Source organism: Sceloporus occidentalis, unplaced genomic scaffold (assembly GCF_023333645.1).
Source record: "Sceloporus occidentalis isolate IW3139 unplaced genomic scaffold, rSceOcc1.0.p SCAF_28, whole genome shotgun sequence".
In the NCBI taxonomy this organism is placed as follows: Eukaryota; Metazoa; Chordata; class Lepidosauria; order Squamata; family Phrynosomatidae; genus Sceloporus; species Sceloporus occidentalis.
The window spans coordinates 5,473,506-5,489,686 of NW_028317008.1; positions in this window are offsets into that span (position 1 = coordinate 5,473,506).

Consider the following 16,181-nt stretch of genomic DNA (forward strand, 5'->3'; position numbering starts at 1 on the left):
GGATCCGTATGCCCTCTCTATTGCACCTTTCTCTAGAAGAGAAGATAACTCTTCGTCTATCAAATCTGCGGTCCTGGATGCCCTGAAAACTGGACGGTACAAACGCTGTACTGGTGGAACAACAAACTCTATACAATACCCCTGGACCGTATGGAGGATCCAAGGGTCGGAAGTAATTAATTCCCAATTGTGGGAAAAATTGGATATTCGACCAGCCACTTGTGGAAGGGAAGAAGGGTAAACATGAAGGGAACTTACCTGCATTGTAGCGACCTCTGGTAAAAGCTGAAGCTCCTCTGCCACGGAATACGCCTCGACCCGTGGAGGATCTGGAACGAATGGATCCCCGGAACGTAGATGGCATCTGGTTCGGATAAAACCGTGGGCCTGGTTGGCTATAACGGCTGGAGATCCGGCCCCTAAATCGTCCAGCCCTAATAAGAATTATCGAGAAAAAACAACCGAAATCGGAAAAAATCCGAAATACACAAAAAACATAAATACAGAAAACGGAAAAAACGAGAAATCCGAAGGAATAAAATCCATCATGTGAAAATAGGGAATTCAAACAAAAAATAATAAGAAATATAAGCAATATATATAGATACCTAGGCAGGGCCGGCCTTAGGGGTGTGCGACCTGTGCGACCGCACAGGGCGCCATGGTTGCAGGGGCGCCTGACCGGGACTTAGATTAAAGCATCAGTTTTTTTTTTGTGTTTTTTTTTTTAAACTTTATTTAACATCATTCATGTTAAATAAAGTTTAAAAAAAAAACGATGCTTAAATCTAAGTCCCGGTCAGGGGCGCCGAGCGGTTGCTCGTGAAGTTCTCGGCAACCGCTCGGCGCCCCTTACTCTCCGTGACTCCGTCGCTGTGCCGGCATCTCATGTTGAGCGCCGGACTATTCCGGCTCTCAACATGAAATGCCGGCACCGCAGCAGAGCGAGAAGACGGATGCCTCCCGCTCTCACCGCAGGACTCCGGCAACAAGGTAAGTGGGGGGGGGGTGTAGTTTGAAGGGGCAGAGGGGGGGTGTAGTTTGAAGGGGCAGAGGGGGGGTGTAGTTTGAAGGGGCAGAGGGAGGGGGGTGTAGTTTGAAGGGGCAGAGGGAGGGGGTGTAGTTTGAAGGGGCAGAGGGAGGGGGGTGTAGTTTGAAGGGGCAGAGGGAGGGGGGTGTAGTTTGAAGGGGCAGAGGGGGGTGTAGTTTGAAGGGGCAGAGGGGGGGTGTAGTTTGAATGGGCAGGGGGGGTAGTTTGAGGGGCGGTAGTTTGAAGGGGCATGGGGGGGTAGTTTGAAGGGGCAGAGAGGGCGGGTAGTTTGAAGGGGGGGCGCCAGAGGAGTAGTCCGCACAGGGCGCCACAACGCCTAAGGCCGGCTCTGTACCTAGGAAAGAAATATACAAAAAAATCATACCAAGTAATAAAAACAATACCAATATTGAAATAACAATATAGGCACACAAAGGCAATATAATGAAATGAGCTGACCTGAATCTGAGGTGAGCAGCAAAGAAAGAGGAAGATAGAGGGATTCCTGTCAGCTATATATTATACTGTTTCTGTTTTGCTGCTATGGTGAGAAGTAAAGGAAGTGTTAAGCAAATATGAGCCTCTTGTCTTGCCTTAAAATGTAAAAACTAACTAACTTAAGGTGCAGGGAAGCAATGGCTATGGAAGGGTGTGAGCAGAGTCTTTGTACATTTCAAATTGCATTTTTACAAGTGACCCCCCCCACACACACACACACTTCCCCCACAGGAGCCATGGCCCAAATGCCCAGGCTTAATGTGGGCAAGTTCACATGAGACTGTAAATCTCAGGGGGGGGCTGTTTCTGTTCCAGCAATGTAGTTTCGTCACACTTGTCAGCAGCATATTTGCCTCCAACAAGCTTATCAGTGCCATCTTTGCAATCAACAGCTTGTCAGTGCCAACCTTGTGCCCAAAGAGCTTGTTAGTGCCACAATTGGGCCCTGATTGTCAGTGACATTTTCTTGGGAGCCAGCAAACTCTTCGTGTTCGTCTTCATGTTAGTCTTCGTGTTTGTCTTCGAGTCGCTTGCACATCCCTTTAACTCCTGACTGGGAACTTGGCCTGTCTCCCCGCTCCAAGAGTTAAAGGTTTTTAACTCCTGCTGTCGAACCTACGGATTTCTGCTCCCGTTATCTACGTAGCATCACAGGGGTTCACCCTCAGGAGTTAAAGGGCCATAAGAACGACTTTACTGGTCACCGGCAGGGGCTTGTCAGTACCATGCAAACACCTTATCAGTGCCATCTTTGCCTCCAAAACAATTTCTCAATGCCATCTTTGTCCCTAAACAGCTTGTCAGCACCATGTCTGAGCCCCAAACCGCTTGTCAATACTAGCTTTGCCGCTAAACAGCTTGTCAGTGCCATCTTTGAACCACAAACAGCTTGCCTGTACAACAAGTGTGTCCAAATAGCTTGTCAGTTCCATTTTTGTCCCTAAATAGCTTGTCAGTGTCATCTTTGTGCCCAAACAGCTTGTCAGTGCCACATTTGTGCCCAAATAGATTCTCAGTGTCTCCTTTCCTCAAACAGCTTGTCAGTGCCACTTGTATACCCAGATTTTCAGTGCCATCCGTACAGCCAAACAGCTTGTCAATGCCATTTGTCACGGAGCTGACTGGGACAACACACTTTCCCCGGTTCCCCAGTTACTAGCCGAGACTCAGTGTAGGGTAAAACCAAACGAACACTGATTTAGTTCTCACACACAGGGCTGGATATATCCAGCAAAACACATTTAAATAAAATAAGATATTGGGACACAAACCGCTCTCTTAATCTCCCAGAGACAACAGGGGCAGTAATGGGATTAAAAATACAATAGGGGGGAGACTGATTTATACAACATTAAACTGAAGCAATGGTCACTCCCTGGTTGCAGATCCTGGCTGTCTGCTGGAGAGAATCCCCTCAGCCAGTGATGAGATGATACTGCTGGGGGTAGCCACAGAAGTCTTTACAAAGTCAGGGCCCATAGTCAATCGGGAGGAGGCTGGCAGTCAGGCCTCTCCAGTGGTCCCAGTGATGGAGGGTTCCATCACACCATTTTTGCCCCAAACAGATTGTCAGTGCCATCTTTGTCTCAGAACAGCTTGTCAGTGCCATCTTTGCCTCCAGTTTGTTGGCTCCATGTGTGTGTCCAAACAGCTGGTCAGCGCCATATTTGTGCCCAAACAGCTTGTCAGTGACATCTTTGCCCCCTACCACTACAGACAGAATTACACTGAGTGTGTCAGTGACATCCAACACTCCGATGTTAAAGAAGGTGCCGTAGCCCAAGGGACAGAGCCGTAGCTAGCTCCATTTATGCTCAAGGCAATAATAGAAAATTGTGCCCGCATCCCACTATATTAGTATAGTATAGTATCTCACAGCTCCGCTTCCATGTCCCGCATCTTCTTGTTCTCCATCTTCTTCTCCTCCTCAGTGAATAGATGCATTTGGGGGAGGGGATGATTAACTCCCAATAACTTTAATTTGTTATTAACAGAGGTTACCACACAATATACAGAGACTTCTAGAGAGGGTATCTGATATATGAGAAAGTAGAAAACCTACTAATCGGTAGAGGGAGGGATAGTTATGCCTTCCCCAACATTTAAGGTGATGGCTGTCAATAGGAGCAAGGGGGCAAATGTCTCCCTTGGCTGCTTTCATGTAAACATTTTGGGCCTCCACCTGAAGATGTATGTGTGATCTGTCTGCAATTGCACATTTAGAGTGTCTAGAGGAACAAGGACTTAAGGCATCATAGAGGCAGGGCAGGGCTGTGGAAAGGAAGACCCTTCCTTATACATACTGACACCTTGAAACGAGATGAGGGAATATGCCAGGATATTATGTCATATTTCAGCATTCTGCTTCAATATATCACAAATGTGCGAGCTGCATTTGAAGTCTGTCCTACAAAATAATATACCTCACACTTGGTGCCATGAAGCAACTAGCAACTTAATTTTGCTGAATAATATAACCCCATAAAAAGGATGATAACAGTTTTATAATTGGTTGAGCATACCCTTCATGTGGCTCTTTCTGTGCGCATACTGGTTCACCAACCCTCTTATTTCTGATTGTTTTTTTGTTTTTTAAAGGGAAATATTACAAAATTGGCATACTGAAATGCCATTAGTTGTAAATTATTATTAGCATAAATAACCTGAAACATAAGGAGTCACAACTCTTAAGGCATACCATGGTCGTAAGAATAAGGTTATGTTCTTGAGGCCAGGGTAGAATATATGTGTGTTTTAAATGTTGCAAAAATATGTCAGCACATCAATTTAAAATATATCTCTTATAAAATATGCATACTGTATTTGCTTTTCAAACTCATCAGGTATCAAATGTATAAGGTGGTCTTGTTATTTGTGTTTTACTATGATGTGTTCTAAAAGGAAGGCTTTATAATGTAAATGCTGCCTCCAGTAAGTTGCTTGAAATACTTGAATTTTGTCTTGCAGAATACTTTGAAGATTTATTTATATATATATATATAATGAGTGAATGTATGATTGTATATAATGAAACTGTGAAACTGCACTTGAAATGAGCTGCCTTAAATATGCTGTGAAATAATCTTTCTATTATAACTAACATTTTATAAAGCAATGGAGATGACAAGCAATGTTTTAGCTACTGTTATCAAATTTATATTGGAAAGCTTGCATCTTAACCCTTTCCAATGAATCTCAACCTCTATTACAAGACAAGTTTGAAACAAACCACATTGATTTCAAGAAACAAGAAAATAACTGAGGTTCAGCAGAATACTATGATTCAATGCCTAAATCAACAGCTAATATAGTATATTACTCATCTTAGTTCTTACTTATATTTCTTGTATTCTTCCAATGCAAACATGGCATGCTAATCTATCTGGCATGCTTTTATATGTTTTAGAAAGACACGTCAAGACTCGTTTTTCATGTAATGGGAACATGTGGTAGAAGGATCTGGCATGGATAAATTATCACATCTATCAAGACATCTAGAGGCTAATTTAAAACTGGAAACAAAGTATTTCTTTACCCCAATGCATTGACACAATGACTTATTTGATAATCAATTTACTTACCACTGGTAGCCCTTATCAATAGGTATATGTAACGTATGTTGTTGAGCATGGATCCACAGTGAAGATGGAAAGTACTAGCTAAGGCTTTCTCTTCACCTGGGGCAGTTTCTTTCCTAAAAGGTTGAGCTCTTGGGTACTCTGCTGCCATTGGGTAATAGTAATCTAAAACTAGGTAGGAGTGTTGGGTCAGGCAGTGTATTAGCGAAAGGCAAAACAAAGCCAGGGTCTAGTACATGGACAATCTGTGGACAAGAGACACCAAAATACATCAAGATAGTTAATTGTGCAGATGACAAAATACCGGCTAGGTAGAGCTAAAATGCCCAATAGCATGTGGCAATTGGCGCAGAATGCATATTGTGTAAAATGTGTGAAAGCAAAAAACATGCAGATTGCATTATGCATCATTTGTTTGACAAGCATTAAAGAGCAATTTTGTGTAATGCCTCATACATGGGACTGACACACACATTGAGTAATGCGTCAGACAAAGCACTCAAATTTCATGGTACATCATACACATGACCAACTGCAGAATGGAGGATACTGACAGGTAAGGACATGACACTATAATTAATACCATAATTAACTCTTGTAATGTGTAATTAATTAATTAATAAGTCCAAGTTTATTCTTTATAAAAAGTGTTCCTACAGGCTATTAAAATGTAATGTACCTCTCTATGGCATAGTTAGGTGCTGGTTCACTGTACATCCACATTTTAGACCCATCTAATGTATCTTAAAAAGTACTTCAGAAACTATGTTGTCTATTTTTGTCCAATGACAGCTTCAGTACATGTGTTGTTTGGGGCATGACATTTATAAAACTAGCTTTAACTATAGAAAATAGGTCACATTGCTCAGCCACAATTTTAATTATGGTTTTAAAAGAAATGCCAACTCAGTAATTTTAAGTAGCGTACTCCTAAAAAAAACCCTGACCATGATGGGTACAGCACTGCAACAGAATGGTCTAAATGAATCCACCAATACTTTTCATCCTTAAATTTGCTGCATGAGTTATCATACAGAAATGGAAGGAAGATATACATGCTGCATTTTGTTATTATTGAGAACATACAAATGATAACCTTCAGCTCCAATATAAAAATAAAACCAAGATAAAACGACTTCTTATTGAAGTAACATATGACGGTGCCCTTTCAGTGACCTGGGTCAGTGCCACTTTTATAAGACTGCAAGCAATCACTTATTTCCTTTTGATCCAACATCACTCAGAGTTACACCCTTCTGTACCTCATAAAGAAAAGAGATGCACAGGGTTGTTGAATGAAATGAATGATCTACATACTCATGCAAAAAATACGTGATAGAATCATGATGTTGTAGCAATGTGCAACCAGCTTACATGGGTCACATCATGACATCACAGTGTGTTCTCTGAAACACTCAATTTACCCTCCTTTTACACAAGAACAGTGACAAATACAGGCACCTAGCATGCAAAAGCTGCTGGCAGTCTCAACATACAAAACATTTGCCAGGACAGCTGGCCCAGTTTTTCGGACCACCCTTGCATATTTTAGACTGTTGAAAATACTGCGCAGCAATTTAGAAGCATCAGATAAAACTTGGTCTCTGGAATAATATGCTGGCTTGAACAAACAAAAGTAATGGGTACAATAGATTATCAGGTTAATTCCTTTTAGAAGTTCCTCTTCACCAGGGTTTGAGCCTCCTTGCTTGTGTCATAGACGCGAGGAGTCACTAGAGCAGCTTTTGCTCTTAGCCTTGCAAATATATATTTAAAGAAATATTTTTTCTCCACAAAGTGTTCATTTGCAACAAGAAGCTCCAGTGGAACAGGTGTCTCTTCTCAGATGGTGGTCCTGCAGCTGGTCTGGCAGGAGTTTGCAAAAGATCCATGGGAAACATATGTGGAACAAACGAACTAAAGACATTAACATAGCCAAATTATACTTTAGTCACACGCAATACTTTGAATCCTTTACATTTCTGGAAGATTATCAGCAATATGTTTTATCCTTTTTAACATTTGAGAATCTCATTATACCAAAAGGGACTTTTTGTCCCATCCCTGTAGCACTGTTTGTGTAACAATATGCGATATCCCTTTAAAAAATATTTTACTGTTATTATTGCATTTATTTAAATGTCTGTGTGTGTGTGGGGGGGGGGGTTATGTGCTAATTATGTTTGTATTTTAGAGTACTATACTTCACTGTTAATCTGTGATTTGATCATAACAGGATGCAGGATACCAAATCATTTGTATGTGTGCAAAAATAGGGCGACTGTCACATTTGAGATTATTTCTAATCCTTATTCTTTTTTATACCTTCACACAGCAGTAAAGTACTGTTTTTTTTTTACTTTTTAAATGGCACCTAATGTTTTAAAAATGGTGTATATAAGCCAACCAGGCCCAAGGCAACAGAGGACATTGTAATTTATGACTATATAAAAGTTTGAAGTCTGATAGAGTTAATATTGCCTGTTACGCCTGCTATAAAGCCATATAGCTCTAATTAGAGTTATGGTTATACTGTAAGTTACATGACACAGAGGCTTCTCCAGAAAACAAAATTTTACACCTATGCAGAACAGGTTTTGCCTGGATCCAATAAATTGACATGCATAATAATTTGGACCTCTATATCTTGGATTTGTTGAAATATTGCTTAAGAGAAGTACTCTCAACCAGGTTTGGGCACATATGTTAAAGTAAACTCTACTATAGACTTTCCATAGTTTACATAGAGACAGGGCTGCCTTTAATATTTATTGGACCCTGGGCAAGCATTTGCTTGGGCTTAAACTATTTCATTGCAACAGATAATGCAAGCGGACTGAATAACTAATATTACCATTTTTAAACTGTACCTCAAGTTTTGCTTAAGTCCCTCTTGAATTTGCAGTATGGAGACAATTACTTCCTTTCAGTGTTATGATGATGAAATTTTCATATATTTAATAGCTTTTGTGATTGAATACATTTTGGTCTTGAGTGTTAAGGTGTTTTATAAAAAATGTAGAAAAAAGATAAGGATCCATCCTGTTATGGTAAGATCATTAAATCTGAAACCCTGTATCACAAAGGCTAATATCAATGAATATTGGGGTCTATTGACTAAACATCATAAATGCATAGCAACTAACTAACCAGGCCAGATGCCTTGGGGTCATCCTTTACTGAAACCTCTCCTTCATCCCTCACATTCAATCCTTCGCCAGAACCTCCCGCTTGCACCTAAAAAACATCTCTTGCATCTGCCCATTCCTCACCCAAGAATCCACAAAAACTAATTTACTTATCATTTCCCATCTTGACCACTGCAAGACTCTTCTGGTTGGCATTTCACTCTCGACTCTCTCCTCTGCAGTCTAAATGCTGCTACTAGACTTATCTTCCTTCCACTGGCTCCCTATTATCTTTAGAATTAAAGCTGAAGCTCTCCTCATCACTTATCACCTCTTTCTTTTTCCCGTCTACAAGATTTCACTTGTGGTGCTCCATATCTCTGGAACCTACATCCACTGAGGCTTCCGCTTTCACCCTTCCTCCCAACATTCAAGAAACATCTCAAAACCCACTTCTTCGGAGAAGCATAGCATTTTAGCTGTTAGAACTTCCCTGTCACTTATACAATTACCACACTACCTCTCACCTTTCTCTGTTCCTTATGTTTGTCCTCACCCCATTCCCTCAAGATTATAAGCTTGCGAGGAGGGCTCTCTCCACCTAATGTATCAGTTTGTCTTAGTCTGTCAATTCTAGTCTTGTCATACTCCTTGAATATATGTATTGTAAGAAACGCTGTGTAAATTGTTGGCGCTATATAAATAAAAGATAATAATAATAATAATAATAACAAAAATCTTGTGAGAAATTACTGGCTTGTAAAGTCATTAGGGCAGAAACATAGTGGGAAGTAGGCAGAAATGAGACAATGTTCTGGGATATATATATATACTAGTGCATGGTATGTAGGAGTTCGGGTCTCCATAAATTATAGTAAAGTCAGGGAGTTCATCAAACCTGCAAACTCAAAGCTTAGTGTGCTTGTGCATCAGAGAATGAGATTTATGTTAATATCACATATTGGAGGCATGATAGGGTAGGCATGCATAGATTGTGAGTGCTACATAATTATTATTTTAATTGCTAATTTGAATGCTTGAAGTGTAGTAAACTAATTTGATATGTTCGTTGTGATGCAGAAAATATTTAATGACACAGAGATGAAATGTAACATCTATACTAATATTTTGTCCTGTCCTCTTGTGTGAGTATTTTGTTTGGATGCATTTATAAGAAAGCCAGTATATGTTGCATTTGAATTCAGTGAATTGACTGATGAGCGTAATCACTATATAGCCGTTGTACAATGTTACATTATATATCCTAGCTATTAATCTCTCTCACTCCCTGGTATACTGTGCAGATTACCGTATTTGCTCGATTATAAGACGACCCTGATTATAAGACGACCCCCCAAATCTGAATATTAATTTAGGAAAAAAAGAAAAAGCCTGAATATAAGACGACCCTATAGGAAAAAAGTTTTACCAGTAAATGTTAATTCATCTAAACTATTTTTTTTTAATAAAAGCTATGATTGAGAAAATATTTTGGTTTTATTTCCTTCTATTTTCCAACCTGCCCCCCAGTTATGCACATCTGCCCCAGAAATTCCTTATACTTCCTATATGCCACTGTGCCCCATGATATGCCTTTTAACCCTCTAAATGCCACTGTGCCCCATGATATGCCTTTTAACCCTATATGCCACTGTGCCCCATGATATGCCTTTTGACTACCTATGTGCCACTCTGCCTCCAGAAATGCCTTATACCCCTATATGCCACTCTGGCATTTAGAGGGTTAAAAGGCATATTATGGGGAAGAGTGGCATATAGGGAGGTTTAAGGCATTCAGGAGGCAGAGTGGCGTATAGAGGGTTAAAAAGGCATTTCTGGAGGCAGAGTGGCATTAAGGGGGTTAAAAGGCATTTCACAGAGCACTCTGCCTCCAGAAATGCCTTATGCCCCCATTAAACACTTCCCCGCCCCCCCCCCAAACTTACCGGTGCTTCTGACTTCCCTGTCATGTAGCCGGGGCAGCGTGTAGATCCCACACACTTACGCTGCAGTCGGAAGGAGGCGTGGCTAGCAGCGGGGGTTGTCTGCGTCCATCGCGCAGACCTTCCCCGACTGTCAGAGATCAGAGTTCCCCGCACCGGTGCGGGGAACTCTGATCTCTGACAGCCGGGGAAGGTCTGCGCGATGGACGCAGACAACCCCCGCTGCTAGCCACACCTCCTTCCTGCTGCAGCGGAAGTTGTCTACGCGAATCGCGTAGACATCTACACGCTGCCCCAGCTACACACCGGGGACTCAGAAGTACTGGTAAGTGGGGCGGGCGGGGGGGAGACGAGGATCCAGGTCCCCTGCAGCTGCGGGGGATCTGGATCTTAGTCGTCTCATAGCCAGACCTATTTGAGGTCTGATTATAAGACGACCCCGATTATAAGACGAGGGGTATTTTTCAGAGCATTTGCTCTGAAAAAAACCTTGTCTTATAATCGAGCAAATACGGTACTATTAAATATGGGTTAAAAAATAAAGACTACAATCAAAAAATTATGTAAAAATAAATAGACAGTTTTTTCTCAAAACATACAGACCATGTGTCATATTTTATATGATATTATTTTCTTGCAAAAATAATGTTCCATATGTTATACTGTTTAGTCATCTAAATTGGCAAACATGCAAATATTTTATTATCTAAGGTGGATCTTGATTCCTTTGGGTTGTTTGGAGGATGTCAGTGGTGCTTCAAGAAAAGTATTATTTCATCTTAATAATATTTAGAAAGAAAGGGGTTAACATTAGAATTCGTGTTTGTAGGGTAGAATACCCAAAGCCCTCTGTTATATTTTGAGCATGGAGTTATGAAGGGGCAGTGCTAGCCACCTATATTGGTGGGGCTAGCCCCAGACAGCCTTTAGTGGGTGGGGAATGGCAGTGAAGTGGGGTAGTTGACATGGCCAAGCAAAGCTCCGTTGCCTAGAAAACAAAGATATTTGCCCAGAGATCAAGGGAAGCAGATGAGACCTGTATACACAAGGTCAAACCTGGAGACTTCCTAGGTTGCTAGCAGAATTTGGTTAGAAATTTTTTTTTTAAGGAAAGCTAATAATACGTAATGCAGTTGCCGTATTTCACCATTCCATTCACCATCCAAACGCTCGGCGCCCCTCAGTCTCCTTCGCAAGGCCTCTAACTCCATCGCGGTGCCGGCATGTCATGCTGAGCGCCGGAATATGACGTCATATGTCGGCGCTCAGCAGTGAAGCAGCGCAGCGGCAGAGCAGGAAGCAGCAGCAGCAGAGCAGGAAGCAGCAGGCGTCGTGCTCCGACCGCAAGACTTCTGGATGGTAAGTCCAAAACCTTTAACTACAAAGGGGGGGAGGGTAGATATTGAGAAGGGAAGGAGAAGGGGGTTAGATAGTGAGAAGGGATGGGGGGTAGATAGTGAGAAGGGAAGGAGAGGGGGTAGATAGAGGAGAGTAGATAGTGTGAAGTGAGGGAGGGGGGTAGATAGTGAGAAGGGGTAGATAGTGTGAAGGGAGGGAGGGGGTAGATAGTGTGAAGGGAGGAAGGGGGTAGATAGTGTGAAGGGAGGGGGTAGATAGAGGAGAGGGAGAGGGGGTAGATAGTGAAAAGGGAGGAGGTAGATAGTCAGAAGGGAGGGGTAGATAGTGAGAAGGGATTTCCCGGATACCCGGCAGCCTCGTCACTTTTTTTTTATGCGGAGGAGAGAGAGGGGCGCCTAGCAACCGCTCGGCGCCCCTCAGTCTCCTTCGCAAGGCCTCTAACTCCATCGCGGTGCCGGCATGTCATGCTGAGTGCCGGAATATGACGTCATATGTCGGCGCTCAGCAGTGAAGCAGCGCAGCGGCAGAGCAGGAAGCAGCAGCGGCAGAGCAGGAAGCAGCAGGCGTCGTGCTCCGACCGCAAGACTTCTGGATGGTAAGTCCAAAACCTTTAACTACAAAGGGGGGGAGGGTAGATATTGAGAAGGGAAGGAGAAGGGGGTTAGATAGTGAGAAGGGATGGGGGGTAGATAGTGAGAAGGGAAGGAGAGGGGGTAGATAGAGGAGAGTAGATAGTGTGAAGTGAGGGAGGGGGGTAGATAGTGAGAAGGGGTAGATAGTGTGAAGGGAGGGAGGGGGTAGATAGTGTGAAGGGAGGGAGGGGGTAGATAGTATGAAGGGAGGGGGTAGATAGAGGAGAGGGAGGGGGGTAGATAGTGAGAAGGGAGGTGGTAGATAGTGAGAAGGGAGGGAGAGGGGTTAGATAGTGAGAAAGGGTAGAAAAGGGGGAAAGGTAGATGAGTGAGAGAATGAATGTGTGGATGAATTGTCTAAACGAGGGAGATAATTAATGAAAACAAAAAACAAAATACTGTGTGCGCTTCTCACCCTAATAAAGTTGGCAACAAATATATAAACATAATATAAATGAGAGGTTTTGGTTATATGAATTGGCCAAAGCATAATTAAGCTCACCCGCCACGTCAAGGCACACTCTCAATAGGGTGAGAACCTACTCTCACCTCCTACATAGTGGGCACACAAAGCAGTTTATACTGCTACCAAAACCTTATTAATGTGGTGGGGGAGGTGCAATTAAACCTCCTCCCATTTAACCCCTGGACAGCAAACTGCAACCAGACTGATGAGGAGCCAACAACCTCAAATATGTGCAAACAGGGAAAAGAAAAAATGCTGGTGCGCTAAGCTAGTCTCAGGCTCAAATAATACAAATGGGAGGAGGTTTAATTGCACCTCCCCCAACACATTAATAAGGTTTTGGTAGCAGTATAAACTGCTTTGTGTTCCCACTATGTAGGAGGTGAGAGTAGGTTCTCACCCTATTGAGAGTGTGCCTTGACGTGGCGGGTGAGCTTAATTATGCTTTGGCCAATTCATATAACCAAAACCTCTCATTTATATTATGTTTATATATTTGTTGCCAACTTTATTAGGGTGAGAAGCGCAGACAGTATTTTGTTTTTTGTATACATTGTACAGCCAACACACAGCATGCTCACACAGTTTGGTAGGCCTCATATTATACATTTGTATTATTTGAGCCTGAGACTAGCTTAGCGCACCGACATTTTTTCTTTTCCCTGAGATAATTAATGAGTTTGTGAGAATGCATTAATGAATGTGTAAATTTGTGTGAATGAGTGAGAGAATAAATGATTGTGTGAATTAATTATGTGAATGAAAGTGTAATAATTGAGTGACTGTTAAAGTGTTTGTGTGTATGATAGATGTATAATTGATTTGTGGAAAGGCAAAGATGGCACAGGCAGGATGTTTGAGCCTTGGGGACCAAGATGACACAGGCAGGGTGTTTATGGGACAAAGATGGCACAGGCCGGGCTGTTTGGGGACAAAGTTGACTCATGCTGGGCTGTTTGGGGACAAAGATGATAAATCCTATGTGTGTAATCTGGGTACCGGTCAGGTTCTATGTGGGCAGTGTGGACGCCAGGGCTGGCTTTGGGTTGTGCAACCTATCATCTATGCCTGTAGTTTTAGCTCTTGCTATGTTTCCATACATTATTATTGTATACCTGCAAATACAGGATTTGTATGTCTGATTCTATGCCTCCAGTGCTGAGTTCACATGTGAACAATAATAATAACAATATATATATATATATATATATATATATGATTGCTAACAGCAATCACACTCCTATCATGCCAAGTCAGCTAGTACATGCTGGAATCTGGGTATGCCTGGGCATGATAGGAGTGTGATTGCTGTTAACAATCATATATATATATATATTAATATTGTTATTGGATTTTTTTGTCCTATTTTGCTGTGTTACTTACTTTAATTAAAAGTGTGAGATTTTTTTTATAGTGGGGGATCATATTCGGTTTCGGACAGGTAAATGCTGTATTTTCGGTTTCAGTCCAGAATTTTCGTTTCGGTGCATCCCTAAGCCAGACAATGAAGTGGTAGGCCTACACCACATCAATGTTTGGCTTAGTATATAGTGATAGGAGTTATGCTGCACTATTACCAATGTCTGGCTCAATGTATAGTGATAGGGATTACGCTGTACCACCGTCAATGTCTGCCTCACTATATAGTTTTAGGTGTTATGCTGTACCCCCGTCAATGTCTGCCTCAGTATATAGTGATAGGTGTAATGCTGTACCACCGTCAATGTCTGCCTCAGTATATAGTGATAGGTGTTATGCTGTACCACCAATGTCTGCCTCAGTATATAATGATAACAGTAATGCTGTGTACCACCTTCAATGTCTATGCCAGTATATAACGATAGAAGCTATGCAGTTTTAAAGTGTTTGTGGGAGGGGGGCACATACAGGATCCGCCCCAGGTGCCAAATACTCTAGGTACGCCCCTGGTCTATTTACAAGGATTTTAATTGTGTCAAGTTCAAAGCTAAGTTTATTGGGTTGGGCCAAGTAAGTAATTCATCTATTCATTAAAATGAACTGTCAATTCAACTACAGTTAAAATTGACTCAACTGTCAGCTCAGAGTGATCACTCAGAACAGCATGGTTAGAAATCCACTCATAGGAATTAAGGGTGTCGGCTGAGTTAAAAAATGGCTTTTGCTCAACAAAATCACCTTATAATTGACCCACTTAATTTAGATTAGAAACTGGTAAAATAGTGCATTTTCCTGTTTTAGATGCAAGTATGTCTATACACAGAGTTAATTCTGTGTGTGTTGTGTTGCTTCAAAATTCAGGATGAAGGCTGTACAAAGACATGAGTTAGTTCTATGGTTTCTAATGTTAAAGCCATATGTGCATCATCAACCTAGCCGCTAGAAATCTTTGCATATACGTAACAACATTTCCCCTATAATTAAATCAAGAGGTGAATATTTGTTTGATAAAGGCAACATGTCATAACTACGAATATAAAAAGTGGCATGCTGTATACATGTGTTGCTATGATGATAATGCACAAGTGTGGGATAAATGTTACTTTACTGATTTACTCATAATTGTCTGAAAGGAGTTGGCAAGAGCTCATTAAAACCTCATTTACTTTCAAACACTCTTATAAGCTTTCATTAGTGCCTGATTTCTGCCTTAATTGTCAATGTAAAGCTTCCCCCCAAATATAGTGTGCCATCCATGATGTTGTATAAACAAATTTTTCCTATGCCTGTTGAAGTGAAGCAGTATAATTCTAAATATCTTTAACTAAGAGGGTACAGATGCTTTACATCAATACACAAATAAGCATACTTTATATGCTTAACTAATGGCTGATTATTTGTGTATAAACAGCCTGAGGTAAAAATTCAATTGGATTTTATTTTCTCTACTTTTCACGACTATGTTGGACCCTAAGGGAATAGACTGCATAAAGTTTATGACATGTGGGTCAAGTCATATGAACATACTTGACACTTAAAAGCAGCACTTAATCTCAAAATGCGCAATTAAATAATAGTGATGTCCAATAGCATTTCTGAATTATTTGTGAGAAGCATTGCTTGCTAAAAAACTGTGGTTTTCTAAATGAATGAATGAATGAATAAATGAATGAACAAATGATTCATAAAGTAAAATTATAATTGGTTCCTTTCTGTAAGTGTACTGTGTGCTTTTGTGTCTAATAGCAGAGTAAGTAAAGCCAAATGGGAGCTACAGTACATCTGTAATTTGCCTTCATACCTACTGGGAATTTAGTTCACCGTCTGCATGCAATCATCGTTCTTTACGAAATCAACTCCTTTCTTTCCAAGAAACATAAATGCAAAGTAGTATTCACCCCTAGCTAACGTGAAGGTCATATTTCTGACCTAACTGCAAATCAGGCTTCTTTGAATCTTAATTGAACATTTTACTTCAATAGTTTTGTACCAGTTACTAAAAAAGCAGTTTCTGTCCCAATCTGTTTTATGTAACTGCAACTTATTACCTCTAACAATCCCTATTTGCAGTGGAAAATTCAGTGATTGACTAGTGTCTCCATGGGTGTAGATTAACCATGTTGCTTAT